The sequence below is a fragment of the Lotus japonicus genome, chromosome 2 (genome assembly GCF_012489685.1).
Source record: "Lotus japonicus ecotype B-129 chromosome 2, LjGifu_v1.2".
Taxonomy (NCBI): Eukaryota; Viridiplantae; Streptophyta; class Magnoliopsida; order Fabales; family Fabaceae; genus Lotus; species Lotus japonicus.
Window position 1 is genome coordinate 51,859,798 of NC_080042.1, and position 11,414 is coordinate 51,871,211.

Sequence of the window (11,414 nt, forward strand, 5' to 3'; positions counted from 1 at the left end):
TGCCATGTAGAACAGCTCCAATGGTGGGATCTAATAAGAAGATCTTAAAATAAGGACTCCATTGGAGATGCTCTTAGATCTGGTGGTGGTCTGGTGCAAAATTGCAAAACTCATCTTATCTGTCATATAATTTTCCACATTTAATCCTTTCAATTTCATCAATCCATATTCCTAATTTGATTCAGATCTTCTTCGATATGTAATCACTGATTAATTATCTAGTTTAACTCTGTTTTCCTTTGGTTTTTCTCTTTGGTTGTTGTTCTTTCCTTCTTCTTGGTTTTTTTTTTTATGATGATGGTGGATTAAAGATGATGTTGATAATGATGAAGATGATGTTGTTAACTAATTTAATAATTTGTGTTTTAATTTTTTTTAAATGAAAAAGAAAAAGAAAATCCAAGCGGACTCATTAAATGACGTGGCAATGCCACATGGGATTCCCGGAGCTTCGGCGTTGACCCAACCGGTCGGAAGGACCAAAGCCAATTATTTTACCAAAAACTTGGGACCCATCCCCACCTTTATTCCGGCCAGGGACTAAAGCCATATTTATGACAAAGGTTAGGGGCCAAAAACTGGATTAAGCCATGATATTATAGCAAAGTCACTACCAAAGTTGCATGCACAGCAACAACACCATCATGGTCAACTCTTGCAGCATCAATAGATGCCTCATCCACTAGAGGGCCACACACACGCTCCAATTTGGTTGGACAAGCATACCAAACAACGAGATCAGAGCAAGTTATTGCCATCACAACCCCAAAAACAATTGACAATACCTAACACCATCTTCCACAACAAAACACCTAGGATGATCATCTCTGAAGATAGTATTTTGTTAAAACCTTACTAGAAAAAATCCTGAGGGAAAAACCCTAGTAAGAAAAAAAAGTACACACATTAATAAGAGAATCAACACCCCTTCAAGTAAACAATTGAAAGCAACCTGTAGATCATTTATGTTAAAAGGAAAGCATTTATTGAATTAAAAATATAAAAAAATCTATATAATTTAAATTTGATTGGCTAAAAAAATGCTATTTAATTTTGTTATCATTTTCAATTCTTGTGATGTTCCTCATTTCTCAACCTTAGCCTTTGGGTGGTTGGACCGAATCTGCATAATTAAAATACTAGGAGGATCAAAATTGCCAAATGATAAGTATTGGAATTAAAATTACACAACCACGATATTAAGGGGATAACTGTAATTAATCTCAAATATTACTTGTAACAAAAAAAAATCTCAAATATTACTAAAATGGAAAAAAACTGAAATACATGACTGGTGAGATATAAACCTCATTAAATTTCAAATTTTAAAAGATAAGTATTAACCATAGAAGATGAAAAAAAAATTAATAGGAGATAAAATCCGAATAAAGAAATGTCTATTTGTTGAAGAAAATGTTTATAATTTAAGAACCTTAGTTGCGGAGAATCTATAAATATCAAATTTAATGATAGAACTACTAACGATGATCTAGCAAGACTTGAAGAGGATTTTGCATATGTGAATTTAAATGATCTAGCAAAACTAATCATCTTCTTGAACAAGTAATTGAAAGAATGTCAGATCGAGTAAGAACGAGATCGTCCTTCAGAGTAGACAATGACTATGCTTTCATTTCTGAAATTGAACCTAAGTACGTCTCTCAAGTGTTGCAAGACGAATGATAGATCCAAGTAATGCAAGAAGAGATAAATCAATTTGAAAGAAATCAAGTTTTGGACCTTGGTACCCAAACCATATGGGAAATAAATCATAGGTATGAAATGGGTCTTTAGAAACAAGGTGGATGAAGATGGTATAGTCACAAGGAAGGTTGGTTGCACAAGGCTACAACCAACAAGAAGGTATTGACTACACTGAAACCTTTGCACCAGTAACTAGAACAGAAGCTATTAGAATAATGCTTTCTTTTTCTTGTCAAAACTGAAGTCAGACTTTATCAAATGAATATTAAAAGTGCTTTTCTAAATGATTTTATTGAAGAATAAATTTATGTTAAAGAACCACTAGGTTTTGAAGAACCATCCTTACCGGATCTTGTTTTCAAATTAAGAAAAGTGTTATATAGTTTAAAGCAAGTTCTCTGAGCTTGGTATGATAGCTTAAGTGTTTTTCTTATGAAAAATGGCTTTATAAGATGACAAGAAGACAATAACCTTATCAGAAGAAAATATAACAATGACTTTATCTTGGTACAATTATATGTGGATGATATTATATTTAGTGACACTAACGAAAATCTGTGCAAGGAATTTTCTAATCTTATGCAAAGTGAATTTGAGATGAGCATGATGAGAGAATTAAAGTTCTTCCTTGGAATTCAAATGTGTCAAGAGAAGGACAGAACAAATATCAATCAAACTAAGTACATCAAATATCTACTCAATAAGTACAAGATGAATGAATGCAAAGAGATGTGCACACCAATGAATCCCAGATGTATTTTGGACAAGAATGATGAAAGTTGCCTGTAGACGCTATCATATAGAGGGATGATTCGCTCCTTACTTTAACTTACATCTAGCAAACCAGACATTATGTTCAACGTCTGTCTATGTGCTAGATTTCAGGTAAACCCTCAAGAATCTCATCTTAAAGCAGTCAAAAGAATATTCAGATATCTTGTTGGTACCTCTAACCTTGGTCTTATGTATGAGAAATGTGAGGATTTCAGGTTAAGGAGATTTTGTGATGCAGACTATGCTGATGATAGAGTTGAAAGGAAAAGTACAAGTGAAGGATGTCATTTCCTTAAATAAGGCTTAATCTCTTGGACTAGCAAGGGACAAATTAAAATTTCCCTCTCCACTGTAGAACCTGAGTATACTTGTTGGTCAATTCGCAAGTGTACGAATACCTCCGGGTTTTAAATTATCGAATCACAGGGAATTAGATTGCAAATTCAATTTAAGATTCAAGTTCAAGGTTGAAAAGCAAGTAAAATTCAGTTTTAAAAATTGGTTGTTTCTTGAGTTTGTAAAAGACAAGTAATCAAGTAATAAAGCGATTGAAAAACAGAAATGAGATTGCCTTGGGTTCTTGTTCAACTAATTCAGTTTTAGCAAACCTTCCTATTCAATTAATCCGGAGTCTCTCCTTGATGTTCTAGCCTAGTTAGTTATCTTTCGATGCCTCGCAAAGAAAACCCTTCCTAATCAAAAGATAGGTTCAATTCCTTGATAACCTAAACATTTGCTAGAAGCACTAAGCATACAAGTCAGGCCAACAAACCCCAACCCTTCCTCTATTCCTAGCAGCAAGTATAGAAGGAGTAATCTCACAACAAGTCCCAATTCTATAACAAACTATCGTTATGATTATAGAAAAGTAAGAAGCTAGCATGCATTCAAGCTTGAGAGATAAAGCATAGGAGTGAGATTCAAGGGTTTACTCAGAACAACATGAATAGAAAAGGATTAATAGCTAAAACATTCAAAGTCTTACAAAGAACCCAAAGCAAAAGGGATTTTAGCCAAGCATGGCTATGAAATCCATACAAGAAGATAAAGATGAAACCTGAAACATAGGGCTTAGGGAAAGCTCCTCAAGGTCCAAAACTCAAACCCTCTCTTCTAACTTATGAAAATATGATAAAAATGACAAAAGGTTCCAAGAGAAATGTCTAAAAACCATTTTATAGATAAAACAGGCGAGACTGGGCGCTCAGGCGCCAATTCAGAGCGCCTGAGCGCCAATTGCATGAAAAAACATGCTCTCTGGACCCTAATTGGCGCCTAGGCGCCAATTCCCAGCGCCTAGGCGCTCAAGCTCGCTGGAAAAGACTTTTTAGCTTCTTGTAACTTCTCTTCCAAGCCTCTTTAAGTCCTCCTTCAATTCCAAGCTTCTTGGCCTTCTATCACCTTCAGTTCCTGATCTGCAAACTTAACCAACAAGCCAAGGAAAATTCTAGAAGCTCAAAGAGCTTATTAGCACAAGAGATCCTTCAATTAACACAATAAAACCATGCACGTCCTAAACTTACTTAAAATGCAAGAAAACTCCCCATAAAACTACAAAATTACCAAAACGAAGAAAAGACTCAAAGAAAGATAAAAATGCATGAGAATGCATGAAACACTACATGAGACTCAACAAAAAGACTCAAAACAAAGAAAGAAATGACCCTAACAACACCACTAAACAAGGGTCATCAATACTTCAACTGGATCTTGTTGTACCCAAATCTTGTGGGTAAAACATCAATTAGAGGACTATAGCATCTTTGAGCATCATATTCCCTTATACTGTGATGATACAAGTGGTATTAACATTTCAAAGAATCTTATCCAGCACTAAAGGCCGAAACATATTGAAATCAAACATCATCTCATCAGAGACCATGTTTCAAAAAGTGATATAAACATGTCAACTTGCTGATATTCTCACAAAGCCTTTGATTGAAAATAGGTTTAGTTTTCTAAGAGAAAGTATAAGCATGTATGGTGCTACATAAACTGCACTATGCAATGTCTATACTAACAAAGTGCAGGAAATAGTACAAAACATTGTCCAATGACACACTTTCTAATGATCTTCTGTTTATAAGATGCACTACTTGGTGCTTCATCGTCTATCAAATGCAACATCTGGAGAAATTACCATATGACCTTTCAGTATTGTGAAGTTCAAACCACCTCACACATGTCCTTAATACGTCAGCATTACGAGAAAATTGTCACTCTGACATGCTCTACTCTCATTGGTTGACGGTTATACTTCTGAGCACGTTTTCAGTTTCATGCATTCAATGCTATTTGTTTCTTTTCTCTCTCCTCTGCACACTTACACACATAAAATGTTCACCTTTTTCAAAATCACACTGCTTCCCTATCTTTTTTTATAAGTGAAATTCTAGTTCCCTTAAGACTGATGTTCTACGTGGTGCTGGAACAACATGATCGACAATTGATCAACGATAGAACAACAATAAAACTTAAAAGCATAAGAAACACAACACAAGAGTTGGTAACCCAGTTCGGTGAAAATTCACCTATGTCTGAAGGGTTTTCACCCAAAGAAAGGAAATCCACTAACTCAAGATATAGGAACCACAAAACACTTCAGCTCATAGTTCCCTTCCTAATCTACCCAGTGTATTTCTACTTAGTATTTCCCCCTAAGTATGAGAGCCCATTTCACTTTCTCTCAATCACTACCATAGTGATTGGTAAGAACAAAAACGAACATAGTTTTGACACTAAAACAACACAGAACACAACATTGCTTTATAGAATCAATGAGCAAGGTTTGTTCACAACGAAACAAGGACTAACACAAATAAAAATCCTAAAACACTTTATCTTCTCTCTCAAAGCATGAGTGATCTTCAGGTTTTAGGTCTTCATATTTATATCCTTCAGCAGCGTCACTAGGGTTTGTAGAGGCTGAAGAAAATAGTCCAACAACAACAAATCCAAACGCAATCTTCCATGATTATAACTGCGTTCACTACAAAAAAATGGCATTTTGCGGCGGTTGTCAGGACGTTTCGCGGCGGTTTAAACCGCCGTAGAATGCTTCTCGCGGCGGTTTGCAAACCGTCGCAGTTACTAGCGTCGCGAGGCGTTCTGCGGCGGTTAGAGGCAACCGCTGGAATAGCCGCCGCAAAATGCATCTAGCGAATCGCGGCGGTTCAAACCGCCGCAATATACTTTTCCTTGATGGAATTCCTGATGCGATCGACGGCGGTTACAACCGCCGCAGTAGTGTCCATATTTGCGGCGGTTTAAAACCGCCGCAAATAGTGAATTTAATTAAAAAAAATATTTTTCTTAAATTTTTACACCTCCAGTTCTTTTGATCACCTCCAGTAACTAAATTAATTTACATGTTACATCTCAAGCATCTTAGAACTAGAGTATGTAGTAAAACATCTAAGGAAGCACCAAAATTAGTTTGAAGGAAAGCAAGTTTTGTCATATCTACCTGATAATTAAAAACATATAAGCAGAGATATAAAGAGAGTTTATAACAATCAGTGAAGAGTTCAAAGTTTCAAAGCAGCATTACCACTCATATCCAGGATTTGTAGCTTAGGCAGTGCTTCAAAACAGCCTGAAACATAATGACTTTTGTTCACTTCATATTTTTTTACAAGAAATGAAGATGAAACATGAAGTGCACAAAACAACAGGTCAAGTGATGCGAAAGCTCATTAGCCATTATGATTTCATTTTAAAACCTAAACAGAAAGAGATCAACAATGATACCTTGAAAAGACGGCCAAGAAATCCAGCATCAATGACTTCAACAGAGTGCATATGTCTGATGTGGAACAAATCCTATTAAAAAAGTTAAGACAAATTAGATTATCAAGCATGCCCAATTGATTAGGGAACATTTTAAACATGTTCATCTTCTTACATATGTTCTTTAAACAAAACAATCAGCAAGGAAATGCAAGGAGGCTCTACAAAGTTTAAGGAAAGCAATAGTTAGACCTTTCCTCCATATCTGGCCACACCTTAATCAACAATGAAAAGCTAATTTTATAAGCTATAACATACCTTACTTGCTAGAGCTAGTTTTCTCCAATTTTCTCCAATTTTCTCCAATTTTCTCCAATTTAAGACATTTCTTATTAAGAATGAGACTGATGCTCCAATAACAATCAGAGGATTTGGTGGCTAAAATTCCATGTCTCCAAGAGCTGATATTTTAAGAAATGGGAGGAATTCAGATTCATGCAAATGCACAACAAACTTATTTTGATTTCTAACTGTGCAGGTATCTACATTGTATGACATCCCCTCTTTAAGGAATGAAATGCAAATTGTCTTAGTCAACCACCAATCTAAAAATTTATCACAAAATAACCAGAATCAGGCACCAAAATTAGGGAAGGGGAATAGTTGATTGTACAAAATGAACTCACTTACATTTGATGAGTAGACTTACAAAGTACCTCATTAATGGTAGCCTCAACCACTTCTTGAATGAAAGTTCTCCCTTGTCTTGATGTTCCAATCCAACTGCTGCCATAATTTGCTGAAAATAAACCACTGAAACATAAGAAATTTGAAGATTGTAATCTGTGCGCGTGAGGGAAAGAGAGAGAGAGAGATCATACAATAATAGCGCCTCAAGTTCCTTATCCAGTTCATGTACAATTGCTTGTTATCAATCTTTAGAAATTTGCACAAAACATGCAGCAAATTAATTTAAATTCCAGAACAGAGCACACAAACAATGCTTAAAGATTTCTTTTGATACATTAACAAGGTCATACTGAAGGTGAACTTAGCATGTAAGCAATTTGTAGATAACTTTACAAGTGACAAGTAGAAGCAAATATTAGTCCTCCTAAGTTCAGCTGAAATCATATGCATGTAAAAAAGACAAGGCACTCAAGCGGATAAGAAACTAGTTAATGCATAATTTGACATTAACTACAGTTATGGCAAGCCAAGAAGGGAACCCCTCTGTGCCAAGCACCTACAATAGGCCCAACAATTCAAAACCTTCAAATCTATAAATACAAGAGTAAGCAAAGGTCGAACTAAATAGAACTTTATGTAATGACAGATTTTAAGTGGAAGAAAAACTCACGGTCCCCTTGAAAGGTTAAAAAGGTACCAAGAGGAAGTAAGGAAGTTGCAGCTGGTCAAGTTTCACACCTTTCTCTTCGTCCTTTTCTTCTTCCCAAAGGGATATGTGAGATTATAGATTTTCTAGTCTCTCTTCCTTATAGCCTTCAGCACCCTTCCTCTTTCATATTTTTCAAGTTGCAGATGAGGAGCCACTACTTAACTTCAAAGGAAATTGCAAATAGACACTGGTTAAGTTAAAAAGTGAAACCAATCACATGAACCATAACTCAATTTGTCTTCCATATTCTTGAGACAAATGACAGCTTTTAGGCCAATTTCAGACTACTAATGAACTAAAATTTTAAAAAACGATCAATAATACATGACATGTGGCCAATCTCAACCTATTTCCATATATTGAGGTATGAACACCACATCAAATGAAACCTGTGAAGCTAAAAGTTTACACAATGTGTTGTCACACAAGTACAATTGAATCAATGAGAGAGCACAACTGGGGAAAATATAAACAAGATAAGCACGTATTGATATTTTCTTGGCTCAAGATATGTAATTTTCTCTTTCATTCCCCCTTTTCAATGACTAAAAGCTATGTCAAATTTGTAGCATAAAACTTAGAAGCATTAGGAAAAACCAGTCTATTCTTTTAATGTCATCTCTCAAAATATAGCAGTGTCATCTAGATTGATCATAGACCAGAGTAAGGAACTAGAAGAACCTTGCATATAATACTAGACCAAGTAGAAACGGGTTTTCAAGTTTCCTCAGGCTATAGGATCCTTTGTATCTGGTAAAAACAAGAATAAATATTCATAATGCGTATGAGTAAAGTTTATATATGGTAAATAAAAAAATAAGACACTAGAAGCAACCAATAGAACAAGAACCCACCAGCAAAGAAAGTAGGGGTTGCCACTGGAATGCCCCTTGCATCTGCCAAATAAAGAAAGAGTGTGTAGATAAGTGGGATAAGGCGGTAGTCAGTGGAGGATCCAGGACCCCCCGGCCAGGGGGTTCAAATTTTTCACATGAACACATCGGTAAAAATATAATTAAAAAAAACTTTAATATGTTTATACATCAGAAATTATACAAGTCATGGTTGTCATATTATGAAATCGTTGAACATTTTACACTAACAGTAGCGATTCTTTTCTCCCCTCAATCGAAGGAAAACTAAATAAAGTTAAATCTTACATAAAACTTGCAGAAATATATAAAAGCGACTTTCTCTTATTATTTTACTTACTAACGAAAATAGCAGCCCAAATAAGTAAAAACAGAGGAAAAAGTACCTGTCACTTGAAATTTTGTATATGCAAATATTTATGTATATATGCACATGTATATGTATGTATGATTCATTAATATTTATGTATATATGCACATGCAAAATATCTTAGTTTAAATTGACCAACTGAGGTGAGAAATCTAAACTGAAAACACCAGAAAAATATATTATTCTCATTGAACGTTTCCAATTCAGTAAAGATCAGATAAATGAATAATTCGATTGTCTTCAAGAATTAAGTAACTAACTCGAAACAGAAAAATTGAACAAAGGAAGCATAATTTGAGATTGAACTATTTTGCATACGATGATTCTGATTGCAGTTCTCACATCTCAGTTGGTAGACTTATGGTAGCAAGAGAAAGAGGATGAGTGGCTGAGTGCGCGTGTGTGTGAGAGAGTGAGAGGAGTAAGTCTTTAGTGCAAATAGGTGCAAAACTTAGTCTACTAGTGTAATTTAAAAATTTCAGGGGGTTCAAAAAATATATTATATAGGGGTATAAGTGCAAAAAAAATTTGTTCAGGGGGTTCAATTGAACCCCCTCACTTACAAGTAGATCCGCCCATGGCGGTAGTGCCTCTGCAGTGCCAATCAGCAGACTTCTTCACACTAAAAATTAGAGATGAAGTTAGTGATGCACGGTTTTGAGCAAAGAAGGAATTTGAAATTACTGAATACCATTTTATTAAGTGAGGAAAACAGAATTATAAGGGCTGTAAGTTGTCCCATCCCCTCTCACTCATCAGAGAAAAAATGTCATTAGCCTTTATATGCAGTGCTATTAAATCATCTCTCCCTTAAATATTCTTTTGGTCCTTGAAATTGTAAAGGGAATCAAATCTGATCCCTGTAAAATTTTCGCATCAAATTGGGTCCCTGAAATTGTTTTTTTAATCTAATTAAGTCATTTTGCTCAATTTTAACTAGTCAACGGTCCAGTGGAAAGCCTAGTCAGCTAAGGATGGTCACATGCACTTTTTTCACATCCATTTTAGTCCCTTAAAAAATATTTTAATCAATTTTAGTCCTTGTTCTTCCACCTTCCTCTTCCACCTTCTTCCTCTTCCTCCATAACTCAAATCCTTAAACCTAGAAATTCAAAACCCTAAAAAAAACTATATGTTTATCACATTCACCTTGTTATTCCTTTTGAATTTATGTGATTTGAGTTATGGAGGAAGAGGAAGAAGGTGAAAGTGGAAGAACATGAAGGTGGAAGAACAGAAACTAAAATTGATTAAAATATTTTTTAAGGGACTAAAATTGATGTGAAAAAATCCACGTGGCCGTCCTTAGCTGACTAGGCTTGTCACTGGACTGTTGACCGGTCAAAATTGAGCAAAAGGAGTTAATTAGATTAAAAAAACAATTTTAGGGACCCAATTTGATGCGAAAATTTTACAAGGACCAGATTTGATTCCCTTTACAATTTCAAGGACCAAAAGGTTATTTAAGCCTTGTTCAACTAGGCCATACCACCCTAGATAGTAGTTACATGTAAAAAAAGCATAAGATCTAAAAATTAAACCTAAAGAGTTAAATTAGTTTGACACTTACCTTTGGAATGATTAACAAACTCTGCTATAACCAACTGCTCCCGAGATCCTAAAGTTGTAGCAAGGTACTCCCAATAAACTGATAATGCTGATTCAACCGCAACTCCACCATCTACCACCTGAATTTATTTATTAACAAATCAAGAGAAAATAGACAGAGCAAAGCAAATAACACTGCAAATCCTGGTTGCCAATCAATTTCATACCTGAACAAAACAGAAAGAGGAGAGGGACCCAAAATCCAAATTGGAAAACCTAAAATTTTCTTCCACCCAAATCACCAACTTTTTACCTCTTCTTCACTAGGAAAACCTAAATTTGGATAAACCCAACAACAGGAAACCCAAAAGGGGAAACAAGAGGTCGAAGCAAGGTCGAGTACCGTTGATTACGGCAAGAAGATTCGCGGTGGTGGAGCTTGGACGGTGAATGACTTCGATCTGGGTTCAATGGTGTGGAATCAAGCCTCTCTTCATCGTTCCAGGCGATGAGGTCTCTTCATCGTTCCTCTCTCCGATCTAGGTTGAAGGCCATGAGGTCTCTTCACCATTCCTCTCTTCGATCTGGGTTGACGGCGACAAGGTCTTGTTCATCGTTCCTTTCTTCATCGTTCCAGGAGAAGTAGTCCAAGTGGATGACAGACTTCAGGGTGTGGGAGGGCAAGTGAAATTGGGAGAAGAAATTAGGGCTCGTGGGGAGGGAAAGTGAAATTGAGGAAAAAAATGTGAGGGAACTGAATGTTTTTGTGAAATAATATTCAGGTTATTTTTTTTATTTATTTTTAATTTAAAATAATACCAACCGTCGCAGAATGCGTATTAACCGCCGCAAAGTTTAGAATGCCGCGGCGGTTTGTTACCATAAAACCGCCGCAAAAAAGTCCAAATACTTTTTCAAAAAAAGAAAACCCTTACAACCGCCGTGAAAAAATAATACCACGTCGGTTGCCCAAACCGCCGTTTAAACCGCCGCAGGATAGTTTTTAGCGGCGGTTTGG

The 11,414-nt window shown here is 35.8% G+C and overlaps 1 long non-coding RNA gene across 7 annotated transcripts; it reads right to left on the minus strand.

The window, feature by feature from the left end:
* Nucleotides 1–5,814: 5,814 nt before the first annotated feature.
* On the minus strand, nucleotides 5,815–11,143 carry LOC130738271 (uncharacterized). Of its 7 annotated transcripts, none has more exons than XR_009019313.1 (9): nucleotides 10,624–11,143; nucleotides 10,419–10,536; nucleotides 9,412–9,470; nucleotides 8,461–8,502; nucleotides 7,568–8,356; nucleotides 7,089–7,143; nucleotides 6,526–7,006; nucleotides 6,229–6,300; nucleotides 5,815–6,073 (listed from the first exon to the last, which is right to left on the minus strand). It is a non-coding gene; the product is annotated as an uncharacterized LOC130738271 (long non-coding RNA). The 7 variants fall into 7 exon arrangements; XR_009019312.1 differs by having other exon boundaries at nucleotides 6,526–6,668; nucleotides 6,924–7,006; nucleotides 7,089–8,356; XR_009019309.1 differs by having other exon boundaries at nucleotides 7,089–8,356.
* Nucleotides 11,144–11,414: the final 271 nt, after the last annotated feature.